General features: G+C 46.7%; 12 non-coding genes across 12 annotated transcripts; all 12 read right to left on the bottom strand.

The window, feature by feature from the left end:
• Nucleotides 1-8081: 8081 nt before the first annotated feature.
• Nucleotides 8082-8163, bottom strand: TRNAS-UGA (transfer RNA serine (anticodon UGA)). Its single transcript has one exon. It is a non-coding gene; the product is annotated as a tRNA-Ser (tRNA).
• A 541-nt stretch (nucleotides 8164-8704) lies between these two features.
• TRNAS-CGA (transfer RNA serine (anticodon CGA)) lies at nucleotides 8705-8785 on the bottom strand. The gene has a single exon. It is a non-coding gene; the product is annotated as a tRNA-Ser (tRNA).
• A 541-nt stretch (nucleotides 8786-9326) lies between these two features.
• Nucleotides 9327-9407, bottom strand: TRNAS-UGA (transfer RNA serine (anticodon UGA)). The gene has a single exon. It is a non-coding gene; the product is annotated as a tRNA-Ser (tRNA).
• A 1168-nt stretch (nucleotides 9408-10575) lies between these two features.
• TRNAS-UGA (transfer RNA serine (anticodon UGA)) lies at nucleotides 10576-10657 on the bottom strand. The gene has a single exon. It is a non-coding gene; the product is annotated as a tRNA-Ser (tRNA).
• Nucleotides 10658-12440: 1783 nt separating this feature from the next.
• Nucleotides 12441-12522, bottom strand: TRNAS-CGA (transfer RNA serine (anticodon CGA)). Its single transcript has one exon. It is a non-coding gene; the product is annotated as a tRNA-Ser (tRNA).
• A 430-nt stretch (nucleotides 12523-12952) lies between these two features.
• Nucleotides 12953-13034, bottom strand: TRNAS-CGA (transfer RNA serine (anticodon CGA)). Its single transcript has one exon. It is a non-coding gene; the product is annotated as a tRNA-Ser (tRNA).
• Nucleotides 13035-13578: 544 nt separating this feature from the next.
• On the bottom strand, nucleotides 13579-13659 carry TRNAS-CGA (transfer RNA serine (anticodon CGA)). Its single transcript has one exon. It is a non-coding gene; the product is annotated as a tRNA-Ser (tRNA).
• A 622-nt stretch (nucleotides 13660-14281) lies between these two features.
• On the bottom strand, nucleotides 14282-14363 carry TRNAS-UGA (transfer RNA serine (anticodon UGA)). The gene has a single exon. It is a non-coding gene; the product is annotated as a tRNA-Ser (tRNA).
• Nucleotides 14364-14904: 541 nt separating this feature from the next.
• On the bottom strand, nucleotides 14905-14986 carry TRNAS-UGA (transfer RNA serine (anticodon UGA)). Its single transcript has one exon. It is a non-coding gene; the product is annotated as a tRNA-Ser (tRNA).
• A 544-nt stretch (nucleotides 14987-15530) lies between these two features.
• Nucleotides 15531-15612, bottom strand: TRNAS-CGA (transfer RNA serine (anticodon CGA)). The gene has a single exon. It is a non-coding gene; the product is annotated as a tRNA-Ser (tRNA).
• Nucleotides 15613-16043: 431 nt separating this feature from the next.
• On the bottom strand, nucleotides 16044-16125 carry TRNAS-CGA (transfer RNA serine (anticodon CGA)). Its single transcript has one exon. It is a non-coding gene; the product is annotated as a tRNA-Ser (tRNA).
• Nucleotides 16126-16669: 544 nt separating this feature from the next.
• On the bottom strand, nucleotides 16670-16750 carry TRNAS-CGA (transfer RNA serine (anticodon CGA)). Its single transcript has one exon. It is a non-coding gene; the product is annotated as a tRNA-Ser (tRNA).
• Nucleotides 16751-17716: the final 966 nt, after the last annotated feature.

The raw sequence follows: 17716 nt of genomic DNA, 5'->3' as shown, positions 1-17716 counted from the left end.
CCGAGTGGAGCGGAGAGCTGCAGGAGCAGGAGCGGTAAGAAGCAGTCAGCCACTGGGGTCTAGGGGGGTCGCGCACGCCTGGTTGTTGGCTGTATCCCCCGCCCCACCCGCCTGCTCACCCATTGCCAGCTGCCGCCACAGTCTCCTTCAAGCCCCGGCCCCCAGCCGGCCCCCAGCCTCAGCCTCTGCCTCAGCCACTGCCAGCGAGAGCAGAGAGCCGCAGAGAGCCGCAGTAGCAGTGGCAGCAGCGAGCGGGAAACAAGACGCCAGAAAGCGCCGGGGTGACGCTGCCATCAGAACCGGAGTCGGAGCCATCACAGCCCGCCTCAGCCACAGCCCGCCACCGCCTCCGCCGCCGCCCAGTGGAAAAGCGGAAAGCGGGAAGCGGACATTTACCATCACCACCACCACCACTAGCCTGCAGCTAATAGCGGCGGCTCGTCTGTTACAGCGGCGGTCGGCGGTCAGCGGCTGGTGGAAGGCGAACAGGGGTGAAGGCGCAAGCAAAGCAAGCATAGCAAGCACAGCAAAAGCAAAAGCGGCGGGGCCGTTTCACCTGCAGTCGACGGCGGACGGCAAGAGCCACAGAAAGCGGCCAAGCAAGCCAAGTAAGCAAAGTGGCATCACAGCCCCCTCTGGCCCCCTGCTCTCAGGTACTCTCAGGTGCTCACCACCTCACCTCGTTGCCCGTGCTTCCCCGTGCTTCCCCGCCCCCGCCAACGGGGGGTCACGGCGCTACAGGAGCTACAGGAGCCACAGTACCAGTTCCAAATGATATCCCCCTGCATAGCAGCGGCTGGCACACAGGAGACCCCAACCCAGTGCCGCAGCACGCCACCTACACGAAGCGGAACAACATCTTTCCTGACCAGAGGATTAGGGGGGTGCCTATAGTTTTCGGCACACAGCTTGATCCTCCCCCTGGGTAATTCGCGCTTGCCCACCAGCTCGAGTATTGGATTTGCAGCAGGGAAGCCAGGGCACCCCTTAACACAGCAGGGGACCCTAGGAGATACCACAGACTCCATCCACTATGCGGGCCGCCCTAATTAAATAGCAGCTGCCTAGGCAAGTCATACCAACCAATCCCAAAAATGAGGACCAGAAACTCCACCCTAATTCAGTCCCAGGAGAGGACCCGGCCCCACAGCTCCGCCAAGAGACGGAAGGCAAAGCTATTTTACCCTCCGGCATCAGAACTAGGGGGGACCCATCAAGGCTCAGGGCCCTGGGACGGGGAACATTCAGCAACAGCAGGAGCGACTGGAGCAACCCCAACCTTCCCGGGACCTTACATTGACTTTGCCGTGGAACTGCCGGAACCTCCGGCTCACTTTCCTATAGTTCACCTTCCGGCTGACACCTCGGGGAAATCTCACAGCCCTGAGAAGCTAAATGCGCACAAGCCCAGGCCTAGCATTAAAGAACGCTCAAACTACCCCGCAAGAAATAGAGATATAAGAAGCTTTTTGAGACCCAAAACAATCTCTCCTCCTGCTTGCCCCAGGACTTCGGACAGTCCAACCATGGCTAAAGTAACGGAGGAAGGGCCAAGCCCACCGCTCGCAAGTCCTCGGGCCATCAGGATTCCCCTCTCACCAATAATATTTAAGCTCCAGAGTGGAACATCTCTTAAACTCACGACATCAGACAGGGTGGCGCTCGGGCCCACTCAATCAAACACCATGGCCACGACCTTCCCCCCACCAGAGGACTGCCAGAGGAGCACAGCTCTTTCAATCAATGCAAACACGCATGACACCTCAGACAGCATTTATGCCGACAAGAAAGAATCACTTTCCTCCATCATAGCCACGCACACAGGTTTAGCCAACGACACCCACGCCACAATGGAAGGAGCAATCCGACAACCACTCGATAGGGCCTCAAACCATCTATTGAAATCGCCCCCGCTCCCTGACAGTGCCTCCGCCAACACAAATCATCTAATATTGATAAGCGAAGCCCTTTTTTCTATGACAGGACCAGCGATCATGCACGCAGACAAGCTCGACGTCCAGATCAATATACTACAAATAGTGGCAAATTTGATCTCTGACATAGATTCAAAACTGGACAAATTGAATGCTCTGATACGCAGAGCACAGGACAGTACACAATTCAAGCCAGAGTCATGTAGCTGCAGCCCGATCCTGCACAGTTTAGAAAAACTACCAAACATCATGTCAACATTATTAGAGGACCTTAAGGGTGAAGCAAACAAAAAAACTGCCAGGAGAGCAAGCTTTTAATCACACAGGGATTTGCCCAGGTACACCCCATGGATAATGGCCCAGCAATCTCCTGCGGAAGCAGCTTGGAAAAGTCCGTTCCCATGGCCTCGCCTGCAACGTCCACCGTTTGCGGAACAAGGGCCACCCTGAACAAGACTGAAAATCAAGTCTCTCAACAAATCTCCAAATTGCCCAGCCCAGAGTCACAAAACCTGTCAAGGAAAAACAAGAAAAAACTAAGAAAACTCAACAAGGAGAAGAAAAACAACGCATATGCCACCAGCGTTATCTATAATTGGCTACGGCCCGATAAGCAGCCTTCCAGTAACACCATAACAGATGAAACACGCAACCTTGTAGCCACCATGCAAACTGCTGATGCAAGTGAACTAACCACTGGAAATCCACACACAGACCCCTCTGCAACGGATCTATGCCTGCCAGCTCTCCTCGCGGCCCCCCAACCCGCCACAGCTCACGCGCATCAATCGCAGGAACACAAGCACAAAGAAGCAAACAAAGCAACGCCACGCGAGCAGGAGCCCCGCCAAACAAGTTCTGAGCTCCCTGCGCAAACCAAGCTCACATCGAGTGGAGCATCACACCCTGACAATTCAAAAACTTCCAATGACATCTTTGGAGATTCCCATTGTGCCCCCCTTGGACTAACATGCCTCAAACCGGAGCACGCCATGAACAGGCTACGGAAGAACAGTCCACCCAGCATAACTCCCTTGGAGGCGTCTCAATCTACAATGGGGCCAAAACACCAGATAAACGCTTACCAGCCCGGTTCGACACCACTACCTCCAGTTGGGACGCAGGGAAAAAAATGGCTCAGCGAGGCCAGCGCAAGCTCTGCAAGCTACGCAAGCGTGAGGGAGCGGAAAATACTGCTATATCCAGAATATACATCACAAGGAAAATGGGATATCCTAAACCGCAGTAATCTTTTAACACTCTGCGCAAACATCCCGGGACTGGCAGGCATAAAAACCACGGACATCGAAACCATCTCTTTCCTGCCCCCGGAGGCGGAGGAAAAAAACAAAACAACGGAATTAACTTTCATCAGCCCAGACCTGGCGGAGGCACTGAGGTGCCAACATTCTCTATTGGAAAGCTGGGGCATAAAGATAAAGACAAAGCCGGCACAAAAATATCCCTCAATTTTAAAAACATTGAGGCCACACTCTATGCTGGACAATGAGGAACAGGTCAAGACTGGCAGCACAAATTCTACTTCTATCCATCGGCCAAAAGTTGTGTCTGTCCTCCAGGGGTGTAAAGGCAGCACTAACATCAGTCCACTCAATGGAACCCCAATCAAGATCACAACTAACCCCAGCCAAGGAAATCGACTGTGCATAACTAGGGGTCACGCAAGTAAAGACTGGTCCTGGCTATCATTAGCACTAAACTCCAGCTCCTAACACACTCTGTTCCGCAAATTTAGCCCGATTTTATCAACACACCCCAATCGAGCGTGCAAAACCTTTAAATAAAAAGAGAACCATTGAGAGCTTAAAAATATTAACGTGGAACGTTGCAGGACTCAAAAAGCTGCTACTAAACCAAGCCGCGGTGATATTCTTGGAGGAAGCAGACATTATATGCATACAGGAAACCTGGCTGATCCACCCGCTGTCACTAAGAGGATACGTAGAATACGGCAAGGCAGCAAAAAAGAAGAACATATTTGGAAGACCCTCAGGGGGTACTTGCATCTACATAAAACATTCGTTAAACATAGAATTCATGGAACTTCATAACCAACCAGACATCCTTCAGGCGGGCATCTTGAAAGTCCCCCATTCTACCAATAGCACTGCCCTAATACTATTAATCAACATCTACCATAACTTGCAGGAGAACACAGCTAACTTGCTCACACTTGCAAACCAATTAGAAACCTTACTGCTACGCCACTCAGCATTAGACTGCATTATCCTCGGAGACTTCAACACTCATAACATAGGGGTCTCAAGTGAACAAAACCCACAGCGCGGGGCTGCCAAAGTACTGAATGAACTTTTAAAAAACTACAAACTGGCGACGGCGCATACAGTGCTCTTAAAGAACTCCCCGGGAGCTTTGGTCGATCCAACGTACAACAATCAAACGACGATCGACTACATCATTTTAAGCGATAAACTCCAAGCCCAAATGACAAACTTCACTGTTCACCAACGCAATGACAGCGACCATGCCGCCCTAACAATTACTATGAACTTATTAGCGCAACCACATCACAGGCTCGAATGCATCGGGGCAACGGACGGCCAAGAATTAATAAAGTTGCCCAGAAGAATTAAATGGGGACAGGTAGCCACCGCCACTTTTAACAACTGGGCAAATTCGTGGGCAGGTTGGCACCCGTGTAAACATCCGTGTAAACAAAGCCAAGACGCAATAGCAATATGGGACGGAATCACCGTGACTCTAGCGGCAAAACTCCGGGGAAGCGGGGACAAACAAAGGACAACTCATTGGCACCCCCCGACGGCCTTTGGATTTAATGCAGAAATTAAAGCAAGTGCAAAGGACTTAAATAAAAAACGAAAAGCCCACAAGAAAAACCGTACAATCATAAACAAAACTCAACTGAAGGAGGCCGCAAAGAGCCATTCCAAAAAAGTGTGGGCTGCAAAGCGTAACTACTGCGAGGCTCAGTGGCTGAAAATCTTTGACTTGTTGAGCCCCGGGAAATCACAAGAGTTCTGGAGTTACATAAGTCTCCTCGGTCGTGGCACAAATCACAAAGAAAACTCTCTAGAGGCATCAGTCTGGGTCTCTCACGTAAAAGCGCTTTATAACGAAGAACGATCAAATACTCAGCCATACGATACGCCCACACTAAGAGAGTATCGGGCTTTAATCATCGATACCACGCCCCCCCCCCCCCAGAAAATCTCTAGTGTCTAAAATATTTTAAAAAATTAGACCTAACGGCGCACCGGGCCCCAATGGACTCCCAGGCCATCTGTTCAAATCAAACATTGAATTCTGGTCCGAAAATCTGACCTATTTATACACTAATTGCTGGTTAACGGGGGACGTGCCTGATTCATGGCGAGGATCGCTCCTGCATCCAATCCACAAGAAAGGGACCAAATGGGACCCAACGAACTACTGCATGATTGTCCTCTTGGACATCGAGGGCAAAGCCTACGCCAGTGCCATCTTGACGGACCTTTCGAACTGGGCAAGCGAAGAAAACCTCCTGCCTTTCTGTCAAACCGGCTTTAGACCAGGGTCTTCGACTGTAGACAATATCACTGCACTTTCTTATCTAGCTAATCGTGCTCGGCTGCGTAAAAGTCTCCCATTGTTCGCCTGTTTCATCGATTACTCAGCTGCGTTCGATGGAATAGATCGCACTATCCTATGGAGAAAACTGGTCCATTGGAACATCGACCCCTCTCTGTTAAGAGCCATACAATCTTTGTATCAAAACACCTGGGTAAGAATTAAACTTTCAAGTGACTCTGCAACGGACAAGATTGACACGAACCGTGGCTTAAAACAAGGGTGCGTGTTGGCACCTCTGCTGTTTAATTTATACACAGCAGACATGGAGATAGCCCTGTTGGGGGCCGCCTTAACAACGCCAAAGATCGGGGCAACCAAAATTCACTTCATGCAATACGCGGATGACCTCGTAATCCTGGATCACACAAAACAGGGCTTCAAAAGGCACTTACCGCCCTGGCAATATACAATAACAAAAACAAGCTGGTAGCTAACCCGACTAAGTCAAAAATAGTCATCTTCGGACACTACCCCAAAAAAAAAGAGCAAAATGGAGACTCGGCCATTTGACCTTGGACAGTACACAGAAATACACGTATCTGGGGGTCTGCTACCATGAATCGGGGTTGTGTGGCACCCACCTAAAGAAAATTCAGGGTAAAGGGAAGACCATCACCTTCGCCCTATGCAAACTACAAGCCTCCTTACATAGCCCATCAACAACGGCTATTCAAAGAGTCCTCAAGGCCAAGTTAATGCCGGCACTCAATTACGCACAACAAGCATACCCGGGTAAATTGCACAAGGAGTTGGAAAAAATTCAATGCGGGGCATACAAGAGACTGTACCATGTACCAAAATGTATAAGAAACACTTTAATACGCCTGGAATTTTCACTTAACCAACAAATTCTGGAAGAGATGGCAGCCCTAAGCAAATTTTATTACCTCACAACAGCGGCACGCGATAACACACTGAAGGCCGTTCTGAAATACATCTTCATTGAACCCGGGAACCCTTGGTCAGCTACCATTGAATCAGCCAAGATCCAACTCAACCTCGCGATCGAGTCGTGGAATCCAGACCTTGTCAACTACACGACCATCAAATATGCGCTCAAAAAGCAAGTGCGTGCTCGCTCCCGAGACTTGGACCTTGAGTCTCTTGCGAAAAGAGCCTTTCACGAGTCCCTATGCTTGCCACACACCGCGTATAACCCTCAAAATCATCTCACGCAGGCCGTGGGCCTTCCAGCTCTCCACAAGATCCTAGCCAACAGACAGCACCCTCTCCCCCTCAAAGAACTATATCATCCGGGAAACGCTGGCACAGGAGTTCGGGAATGTAGACTCTGCAATTATAAACGTGAGTCATTGGCCCATTTACTATTCTGATGCCCTGCCCTACGTGCACCCCGCACCCTCTACCTCAGGCCTATCCTTAGGGACGTGGGGTCACGCACAGCTAAGGAGGCAATCCCTCAACTATACACCCTGAGTACAGTAAAACAGATGGCCTCGTTCGGAAAGTTTATACAACAGACCGGGTCTGAGTTGATGGCAGCCAGGGGCGCTCAGGACTAGAGACTTTGCGGCAGGACATCGGGTGGTCCTCCCAGGACCGCGACTGTGTGCGCCCTTCGGAACTCTGTGAATTTCTTCATAATGTCTGCTCGCAGAAATATTTTCGATTTTAACTTTTGTAATTTTATATTTTGGTCTTAATGTAAGGGTTTTAAGTAACCACACAATAAAGTTATTCATTCATTCATTCATTCATTCATTCAGGTCCAGACTACGAACCCTTCCGAGCCACCTGCTCTCTAAAACACTTCCTGGGTGTGGAAATTGTCTCAATGTTTACATCTAGTTTTTGTTTTCGCCGTTTAACTCTGTGACTTGATGAGGATTGCATAACAAGAAGTGAACATTTACTTAACTAAACCAAATGGTATTCATGCAAAATCTCATGACGCTGCAAGCAGGATACGAACCTACGCGGGGAAACCCCATTGGATTTCAAGTTCATCACATTAACCACTCGGCCATTGCTGCTGCATGAGTATGATGTCACTGTTGTCGTATACGAGCCATGCGCTGCTCAAGTCAGACCGAGACCTAAAAAATAAAGCAACAGAAGGACGGGGCAGGTACCAGCAGTGCCCTGTTGCCCTCACTTATTTCGCATGCTTTGATACAATTAATAAAAATAGCAACACGCATCACTCAAAGTGAGTGACAGGGCACAGATGAGCGGTAATCAATCACTGCACATTTCTACCCTCTTTTCCCGATATTACGGCGCTGGGAATGGGCCCTTAAGAGTACTCAGAAAGAGTCCAAAAGCCTAAACAAGACACACTACATGAAAAAATTACTCTTTTTGTGACTCGTCAAGATCAGGCAGGACAGGTCCAGACTACGAACCCTTCTGAACCACCTGCTCTCTAAAATACTTCCTGAGTGTTGAAATTGTCTTAATGTTTACATTTAGTTTGAGTTTTTGCTGTTTAACTCTGTGACTTGATGAGGATTGATTAACGAGAAGTGAACATTTCATTAACAAACCAAATGGTGTTCATGCAAAATAGCACGATGCTGCAAGCAGGATTCGAACAAGCGCAGGGAAACCCCATTGGATTTCAGGTCCAACGCCTTAACCACTCTGCCGTCGCAGCTCCACGGGTATGATGTCACTGTTGTCGTATACGAGCCATGCGCTGCTCTAGTCAGACCGAGACCTAAAAAATAAAGCAACGGAAGGACGGGGCAGGTACCAGCAGGGCCCTGTTGCCCTCACTTATTTCGCATGCTTTGATACAATTAATAAAAATAGCAACACGCATCACTCAAAGTGAGTGACAGGGCACAGATGAGCGGTAATCAATCACTGCACATTTCAACCCTCTTTTCCCTATATTACGGCGCTGGGAATGGGCCCTTAAGAGTACTCAGAAAGAGTCCAAAAGCCTAAACAAGACACGCTACATGAAAAAATTACTCTTTTTGTGACTCGTCAAGATCAGGCAGGACAGGTCCAGACTACGAACCCTTCCGAGCCACCTGCTCTCTAAAACACTTCCTGAGTGTTGAAATTGTCTTAATGTTTACATTTAGTTTGAATTTTTGCTGTTTAACTCTGTGACTTGATGAGGATTGCGTAACGAGAAGTGAACATTTCCTTAACAAACCAAATGGTGTTCATGCAAAATTGCACGACGCTGCAAGCAGGATTCGGACCTGCGCAGGGAAACCCCATTGATTTCGAGTCCAACGCCTTAACCACTCGGCCATCGCAGCTGCGAGAGTATGATGTCACTGTTGTCGTATATGAGCCATGCGCTGCTCACATCAGGCTGAGACCTAAAAATTAAAGTAACGGAAGGACGGGGCACGTACCAGCAGTGCCCTGTCTCCCTCCCTTATTTTGCATGCTTTCATAGAATTAATAAAAATAGCAACACGCATCACTCAAAGTGAGTGACAGGGCACAGATGAGCAGTAATAAATCACTGCATATTTCTGCCCTCTTTTCCCTATATTACGGCGCTGGTAATGGGCCCTTAAGTGTACTCAGAAAGAGTCCAAAAGCCTAAACAAGACACGCTACATAAAAAAATTACTCTTTTCGTGAATCGTCAATATCAGGCAGGACAGGTCCAGACTACGAACCCTTCCGAGCCACCTGCTCTCTAAAACACTTCCTGAGTGTTGAAATTGTCTTAATGTTTACATTTAGTTTGAGTTTTTGCTGTTTAACTCTGTGACTTGATGAGGATTGCGTAACGAGAAGTAAACATTTCCTTAACAAACCAAATGGTGTTCATGCAAAATCGCACGACGCTGCAAGCAGGATTCGGACCTGCGCAGGGAAACCCCATTGATTTCAAGTCTAACACCTTAACCACTCGGCCATCGCAGCTCCATGAGTATGATGTCACTGTTGTCGTATATGAGCCATGCGCTGCTCACGTCAGGCCGAGACCTAAAAAATAAAGTAACATAAGGACGGGGCAGGAACCAGCAGTGCCCTGTTGCCCTCACTTATTTCACATGCTTTCATACAATTAATAAAAATAGCAACACGTATCACTCAAAGTGAGTGACAGGGCACGGATGAGCAGTAATCAATCACTGCGCATTTCTACCCTCTTTTCCCTATATTACAGCGGTGGCAACGGGCCCTTAAGTGTACTCAGAAAGAGTCCAAAAGCCTAACCAAGACACACTTCATAAAAAAATATTACTCTTTTCGTGACTTGTCTAGATCAGGCAGGACAGGTCCAGACTACGAACCCTTCCGAGCCACCTGCTCTGTAAAACACTTCCTGGGTGTAGAAATTGTCTCAATGTTTACATCTAGTTTGAGTTTTTGCCGTTTAACTCTGTGACTTGAAGAGGACTGCATAACGAGAAGTGAACATTTACTTAACTAAACCAAATGGTGTTAATGCAAAATCTCATGACACTGCAAGCAGGATTCAAACCTACGCAGTGAAACCCCATTGGATTTCAAGTCGAACACCTTACCCACGCGGCCATCGCAGCTGCATGTGTATGATGTCACTGTTGTCGTATACGAGCCATGCGCTGCTCACGTCAGGCCGAGACCTAAAAATTTAAAGTAACGGAAGGACGGGGCATGTACCAGCAGTGCCCTGTCTCCCTCACTTATTTCGCATGCTTTCATACAATTAATAAAAATAGCAACACGCATCACTCAAAGTGAGTGAAAGGGCACAGATGAGCGCTAATCAATCACTGCACATTTCTGCCTTCTTTTCCCTGTATTATGGCGCTGGGAATGGCCACTTAAGTGTACTCAGAAAGAGTCCAAAAGCCTAAACAAGACACGCTACATAAAAAATGACTCTTTTCGTGACTCGTCTAGATCAGGCAGGACAGGTCCAGACTACAATCCCTTCAAAGCCACCTGCTCTCTAAAATACTTCCTGGGTGTGGAAATTGCCTCAATATTTACATCTAGTTTTTGTTTTTGCCGTTTAACTCTGTGACTTGATGAGGATTGCATAACATGAACTGAACATTTACATAACTAAACCAAATGGTATTCATGCAAAATCTCACGATGCTGCAAGCAGGATTCGAAACTGCGCAGGGAAACCCCATTGGATTTCAGGTCCAACGCATTTACCACTCGGCCGTCGCAGCTCCATGAGAATGATGTGACTGTTGTCGTATACGAGCCATGTGCTGCTCAAGTCAGACCGAGACCTAAAAAATAAAGCAACGGAAGGACGGGGCAGGTACCAGCAGTGCCCTGTTGCCCTCACTTATTTCGCATGCTTTGATACAATTAATAAAAAAAGCAACACGCATCACTCAAAGTGAGTGACAGGGCACAGATGAGCGGTAATCAATCACTGCACATTTCTACCTTCTTTTCCCTATTTTACGGCGCTGGGAATGCGCACTTAAGAGTACTCAGAAAGAGTCCAAAAGCCTAAACAAGACACGCTACATGAAAAAATTACTCTTTTTGTGACTCGTCAAGATCAGGCAGGACAGGTCCAGACTACGAACCCTTCTGAACCACCTGCTCTCTAAAACACTGCCTAAGTGTTGAAATTGTCTTAATGTTTACATTTAGTTTGAATTTTTGCTGTTTAACTCTGTGACTTGATGAGGATTGACTAACGAGAAGTGAACATTTCCTTAACAAACCAAATGGTGTTCATGCAAAATCGTACATCGCTGCAAGCAGGATTCGAACCTGTGCAGAGAAACCCTATTTGATTTCGCTTACAATGCCTTAACCACCCAGCCATCGCAGCTCCATGAGAATTATGTCACTGTTGTCGTATATGAGCCATGCGCTGCTCACGTCATACCGAGACCTAAAAAATAAAGTAACCGAATGAAGGGGTAGGTACCAGCAGTGCTCTGTTGCCCTCACTTATTTCGCATGCTTTCATACAATTAATAAAAATAGCAACACGCATCACTCAAAGTGAGTGACAGGGCACAGATGAGCAGTAATCAATCACTGCACATTTCTGCCCTCTTTTCCCTATATTACGGCTCTGGAATGGGCCCTTAAGTGTACTCAGAAAGAGTCCAAAAGCCTAAACAAGACACGCTACATAAAAAAATTACTCTTTTCGGGACTCGTCAAGATCAGGCAGGACAGGTCCAGACTACGAACCCTTCCGAGCCACCTGCTCTCTAAAACACTTCCTGAGTGTTGAAAATGTCTTAATGTGTACATTTAGTTTGAGTTTTTGCTGTTTAACTCTGTTACTTGATGAGGATTGCGTAACGAGAAGTGAACATTTCCTTATCAAACCAAATGGTGTTCATGCAAAATGCACGAGGCTGCAAGCAGGATTCGGACCTGTGCAGGGAAACCCCATTGATTTTGAGTCAACGCCTTAACCACGCGGCCATCGCAGCTCCATGAGTATGATGTCACTGTTGTCGTATATGAGCCATGCGCTGCTCACGTCAGGCTGAGACCTAAAAAATTAAAGTAACATAAGGATGGGGCAGGAACCAGCAGTGCCCTGTTGCCCTCACTTATTTCACATGCTTTCATACAATTAATAAAAATAGCAACACGTATCACTCAAAGTGAGTGACAGGGCACAGATGAGCAGTAATCAATCACTGCGCATGTCTACCCTCTTTTCCCTATATTACGGCGCTGGGACCGGGCCCTTAAGTGTACTCAGAGGGAGTCCAAAAGCCTAAACAAGACACGCTACATAAAAAAATTACTCTTTTCGTGAATCGTCAAGATCAGGCAGGACAGGTCCAGACTACAAACCCTTCGAACCACCTGCTCTCTAAAACACTTCCTGAGTGTTAAAATTGTCTTAATGTTTACATTTAGTTTGAGTTTTTGCTGTTTAACTCTGTGACTTGATGAGGATTGCGTAACGAGAAGCGAACATTTCCTTAACAAACCAAATTGTGTTCATGCAAAATCGCCCAATGCTGCAAGCAGGATTCGAACCTGCGCAGGGAAACCCCATTGAATTTCGAGTCCTACGCCTTAACCACTCGGCCATCGCAGCTCCATGAGTATGATGTCACTGTTGTCGTATATGAGCCATGTGCTGCTCACGCCAGGCCGAGACCTAAAAAGTAAAGTAACATAAGGACAGGGCAGGAACCAGCAGTGCCCTGTTGCCCTCACTTATTTCACATGCTTTCATACAATTAATAAAAATAGCAACACGTATCACTCAAAGTGAGTGACAGGGCACAGATGAGCGGTAATCATTCACTGTGCATTTCTACCCTCTTTTCCCTCTATTACGGAGGTGGCAACGGGCCCTTAAGTGTACTCAGAAAGAGTCCAAAAGAATAAACAAGACATGCTTCATAAAAAAGAATTACTCTTTTCGTGACTTGTCTATATCAGGCAGGACAGCTCCGGGATTACGTAACGAGAAGTGAACATTTCCTGAACAAACCAAATGGTGTTCATGCAAAATCACCCAATGCTGCAAGCAGGACTCGAACCTGCGCAGGAAAACCCCATTGAATTTCGAGTCCAACACCTTAACAACTCGGCTATCGCAGCTCCGTAATTATGATGTCACTGTTGTCGTATATGAGCCATGCGCTGCTCACGTCAGGCCGAGACCTAAAAAATAAAGTAACATAAGGACGGGGCAGGAACCAGCAGTGCCCTGTTGCCCTCACTTATTTCACATGCTTTCATATAATTAATAAAAATAGCAACACGTATCACTCAAAGTGAGTCACAGGGCACAGATGAGCGGTAATCAATCACTGCGCATTTCTACCCTCTTTTCCTTATATTATGGCGGTGGCAACGGGCCCTTAAGTATACTCAGAAAGAGTCCAAAAGCCTAAACAAGACACGCTTCATAAAAAAAATATTACTCTTTTCCTGACTTGTCTAGATCAGGCAGGACAGGTCCAGACTACGAACCCTTCCGAGCCACCTCCTCTCTAAAACACTTCCTGAGTGTTGAAATTGTCTTAATGTTTACATTTAGTTTGAGTTTTTGATGTTTAACTCTGTGACTTGATGAGGATTGCGTAACAAGAAGTGAACATTTCCTTAACAAACCAAATGGGGTTCATGCAAAATCGCACGACGCTGCAAGCAGGATTGGGACCTGCGCAGGGAAACCCCATTGATTTCGAGTCCAACGCCTTAACCACTCGGCCATCGCAGCTCCATTAGTATGATGTCACTGTTGTCGTATACGAGCCATGCGCTGCTCACATCAGGCCGAGACCTAAAAATTAAAGTAACGGAAGGACGGGGCAGGTACCAGCAGTGCCCAGTTGCCCTCACTTATTTCGCATGCTTTCATACAATTAATAAAAATAGCAACACGTATCACTCAAAGTGAGTGACAGGGCACAGATGAGTGGTAATCAATCACTGCACATTTCTACCCTCTTTTCCCTATATTACGGTGGTGGCAACGGGCCCTTAAGTGTACTCAAAAAGAATCCAAAAGAATAAACAAGACACGCTTCATAAAAAAGAATTACTCTTTTCGTGACTTGTCTATATCAGGCAGGACAGCTCCAGACTACGAACCCTTCCGAGCCACCTGCTCTCTAAAACACTTCCTGGGTGTGGAAATTGTCTCAATGTTTACATCTAGTTTGAGTTTTTGCCGTTTAACTCTGTGACTTGATGAGGATTGCATAACGAGAAGTGAACATTTACTTAATTAAACCAAATGGTGTTCATGCAAAATCTCATGACGCTGCAAGCAGGATTCAAACCTACGCAGGGAAACCCCATTGGATTTCAAGTCCAACACCTTAACTACTCGGTCATGACGCTGCAAGCAGGATTCAAACCTACGCGGGGAAACCTCATTGGATTTCAAGTCCAACGCCTTAACCACTCGGCCATCGCAGCTGCATGAGTATGACATCACTGTTGTCGTATACGAGCCATGCGCTGCTCACATCAGGCCGAAACCTAAAAATTTAAGTAACGGAAGGACGGGGCACGTACCAGCAGTGCCCTGTCTCCCTCACTTATTTCGCATGCTTTCATACAATTAATAAAAATAGCAACACGCATCACTCAAAGTGAGTGACAGGGCACAGATGAGCAGTAATCAGTCACTGCATATTTCTGCCCTCTTTTCCCTATATTACGGCGCTGGGAATGGGCCCTTAAGTGTACTCAGAGAGAGTCCAAAAGCCTAAACAAGACACGCTACATAAAAAAATTACTCTTTTCGTGAATCGTCAAGATCAGGCAGGACAGGTCCAGACTACAAACCCTTCCGAGCCACCTGCTCTCTAAAACACTTCCTGAGTGTTGAAATTGTCTTAATGTTTACATTTAGTTTGAGTTTTTGCTGTTTAACTCTGTTACTTGATGAGGATTGCGTAACGAGAAGTGAATATTTCCTTATCAAACCAAATGGTGTTCATGCAAAATCACACGATGCTGCGAGCAGGATTCGAACCTGCACAGAGAAACCCAATTGGATTTCAGGTCCAACGCCTTAACCACTCTGCCGTCGCAGCTCCACAAGTATGATGTCACTGTTGTCGTATACGAGCCATGCGCTGCTCATATCAGGCCGAGACCTAAAAATTAAAGTAACGGAAGGACGGGGCACGTACCAGCAGTGCCCTGTCTCCCTCACTTATTTCGCATGCTTTCATTCAATTAATAAAAATAGCAACACGCATCACTCAAAGTGTGTGACAGGGCACAGATGAGCGGTAATCAATCACTGCACATTTCTACCCTGTTTTCCCTATATTACGGTGGTGGCAACGGGCCCTTAAGTGTACTCAGAAAGAGTCCAAAAGAATAAACAAGACATGCTTCATAAAAAACAAATTACTCTTTTCGTGACTTGTCTATATCAGGCAGGACAGGTCCAGACTACGAACCCTTCCAAACCACCTGCTCTCTTAAACACTTCCTGAGTGTTGAAATTGTCTTAATGTTTACATTTAGTTTGAATTTTTGCTGTTTAACTCTGTGACTTGATGAGGATTGACTAACGAGAAGTGAAAATTTCCTTAACAAACCAAATGGTGTTCATGCAAAATCGTACGTCGCTGCAAGCAGGATTCGTACCTGTGCAGGGAAACCCCATTGGATTTCGAGTCCAACGCCTTAACCACGCGGCCATCGCAGCTCCATGAGTATGATGTCACTGTTGTCGTATATGAGCCATGCGCTGCTCACGTCAGGCTGAGACCTAAAAAATTAAAGTAACATAAGGATGGGGCAGGAACCAGCAGTGCCCTGTTGCCCTCACTTATTTCACATGCTTTCATACCATTAATAAAAATAGCAACACGTATCACTCAAAGTGAGTGACAGGGCACAGATGAGCGGTAATCATTCACTGTGCATTTCTACCCTCTTTTCCCTCTATTACGGAGGTGGCCACGGGCCCTTAAGTGTACTCAGAAAGAGTCCAAAAGAATAAACAAGACACGCTTCATAAAAAAGAATTACTCTTTTCGTGACTTGTCTATATCAGGCAGGACAGCTCCAGGATTACGTAACGAGAAGTGAACATTTCCTGAACAAACCAAATGGTGTTCATGCAAAATCGCCCAATGCTGCAAGCAGGACTCGAACCTGAGCAGGAAAACCCCGTTGAATTTCGAGTCCAACACCTTAACAACTCGGCTATCGCAGCTCCATGATTATGATGTCACTGTTGTCGTATATGAGCCATGCGCTGCTCACGTCAGGCCGAGACCTAAAAAATAAAGTAACATAAGGACGGGGCAGGAACCAGCAGTGCCCTGTTGCCCTCACTTATTTCACATGCTTTCATATAATTAATAAAAATAGCAACACGTATCACTCAAAGTGAGTCACAGGGCACAGATGAGCGGTAATCAATAACTGCGCATTTCTACCCTCTTTTCCTTATATTATGGCGGTGGCAACGGGCCCTTAAGTGTACTCAGAAAGAGTCCAAAAGCCTAAACAAGACACGCTTCATAAAAAAAATATTACTCTTTTCCTGACTTGTCTAGATCAGGCAGGACAGGTCCAGACTACGAACCCTTCCGAGCCACCTGCTCTCTAAAACACTTCTTGAGTGTTGAAATTGTCTTAATGTTTACATTTAGTTTGAGTTTTTGCTGTTTAACTCTGTGACTTGATGAGGATTGCGTAACGAGAAGTGAACATTTCCTTAACAAACCAAATGGTGTTCATGCAAATTCGCACGACGCTGCAAGCAGGATTCGGACCTGCGCAGGGAAACCCCATTGATTTCGAGTCCAACGCCTTAACCACTCGGCCATTGCAGCTGCGTGAGTATGATGTCACTGTTGTCGTATACGAGCCATGCGCTGCTCACATCAGGCCGAGACCTAAAAATTAAAGTAACGGAAGGACGGGGCAGGTACCAGCAGTGCCCAGTTGCCCTCACTTTTTTCGCATGCTTTCATACAATGAATAAAAATAGCAACACGCATCACTCAAAGTGAGTGGCAGGGCACAGATGAGCAGTAATCAGTCACTGCATATTTCTGCCCTCTTTTCCCTATATTACGGCGCTGGGAATGGGCCCTTAAGTGTACTCAGAGAGAGTCCAAAAGCCTAAACAAGACACGCTACATAAAAAAATTACTCTTTTCGTGAATCGTCAATATCAGGCAGGACATGTCCAGACTACGAACCCTTCCGAACCACCTCCTCTCTAAAACACTTCCTGAGTGTTGAAATTGTCTTAATGTTTACATTTAGTTTGAGTTTTTGCTGTTTAACTCTGTGACTTGATGAGGATTGCGTAACAAGAAGTGAACATTTCCTTAACAAACCAAATGGTGTTCATGCAAAATCGCACGACGCTGCAAGCAGGATTGGGACCTGCGCAGGGAAACCCCATTGATTTCGAGTCCAACACCTTAACCACTCGGCCATCGCAGCTTCATTAGTATGATGTCACTGTTGTCGTATACGAGCCATGCGCTGCTCACATCAGGCCGAGACCTAAAAATTAAAGTAACGGAAGGACGGGGCAGGTACCAGCAGTGCCCAGTTGCCCTCACTTATTTCGCATGCTTTCATACAATTAATAAAAATAGCAACACGTATCACTCAAAGTGAGTGACAGGGCACAGATGAGTGGTAATCAATCACTGCACATTTCTACCCTCTTTTCCCTATATTACGGTTGTGGCAACGGGCCCTTAAGTGTACTCAAAAAGAGTCCAAAAGAATAAACAAGACACGCTTCCTAAAAAAGAATTACTCTTTTCGTGACTTGTCTA

Source organism: Lissotriton helveticus, chromosome 11, assembly GCF_964261635.1.
Source record: "Lissotriton helveticus chromosome 11, aLisHel1.1, whole genome shotgun sequence".
NCBI classification, from domain to species: Eukaryota; Metazoa; Chordata; class Amphibia; order Caudata; family Salamandridae; genus Lissotriton; species Lissotriton helveticus.
This window is presented reverse-complemented; position numbering and strand designations above follow the sequence as displayed.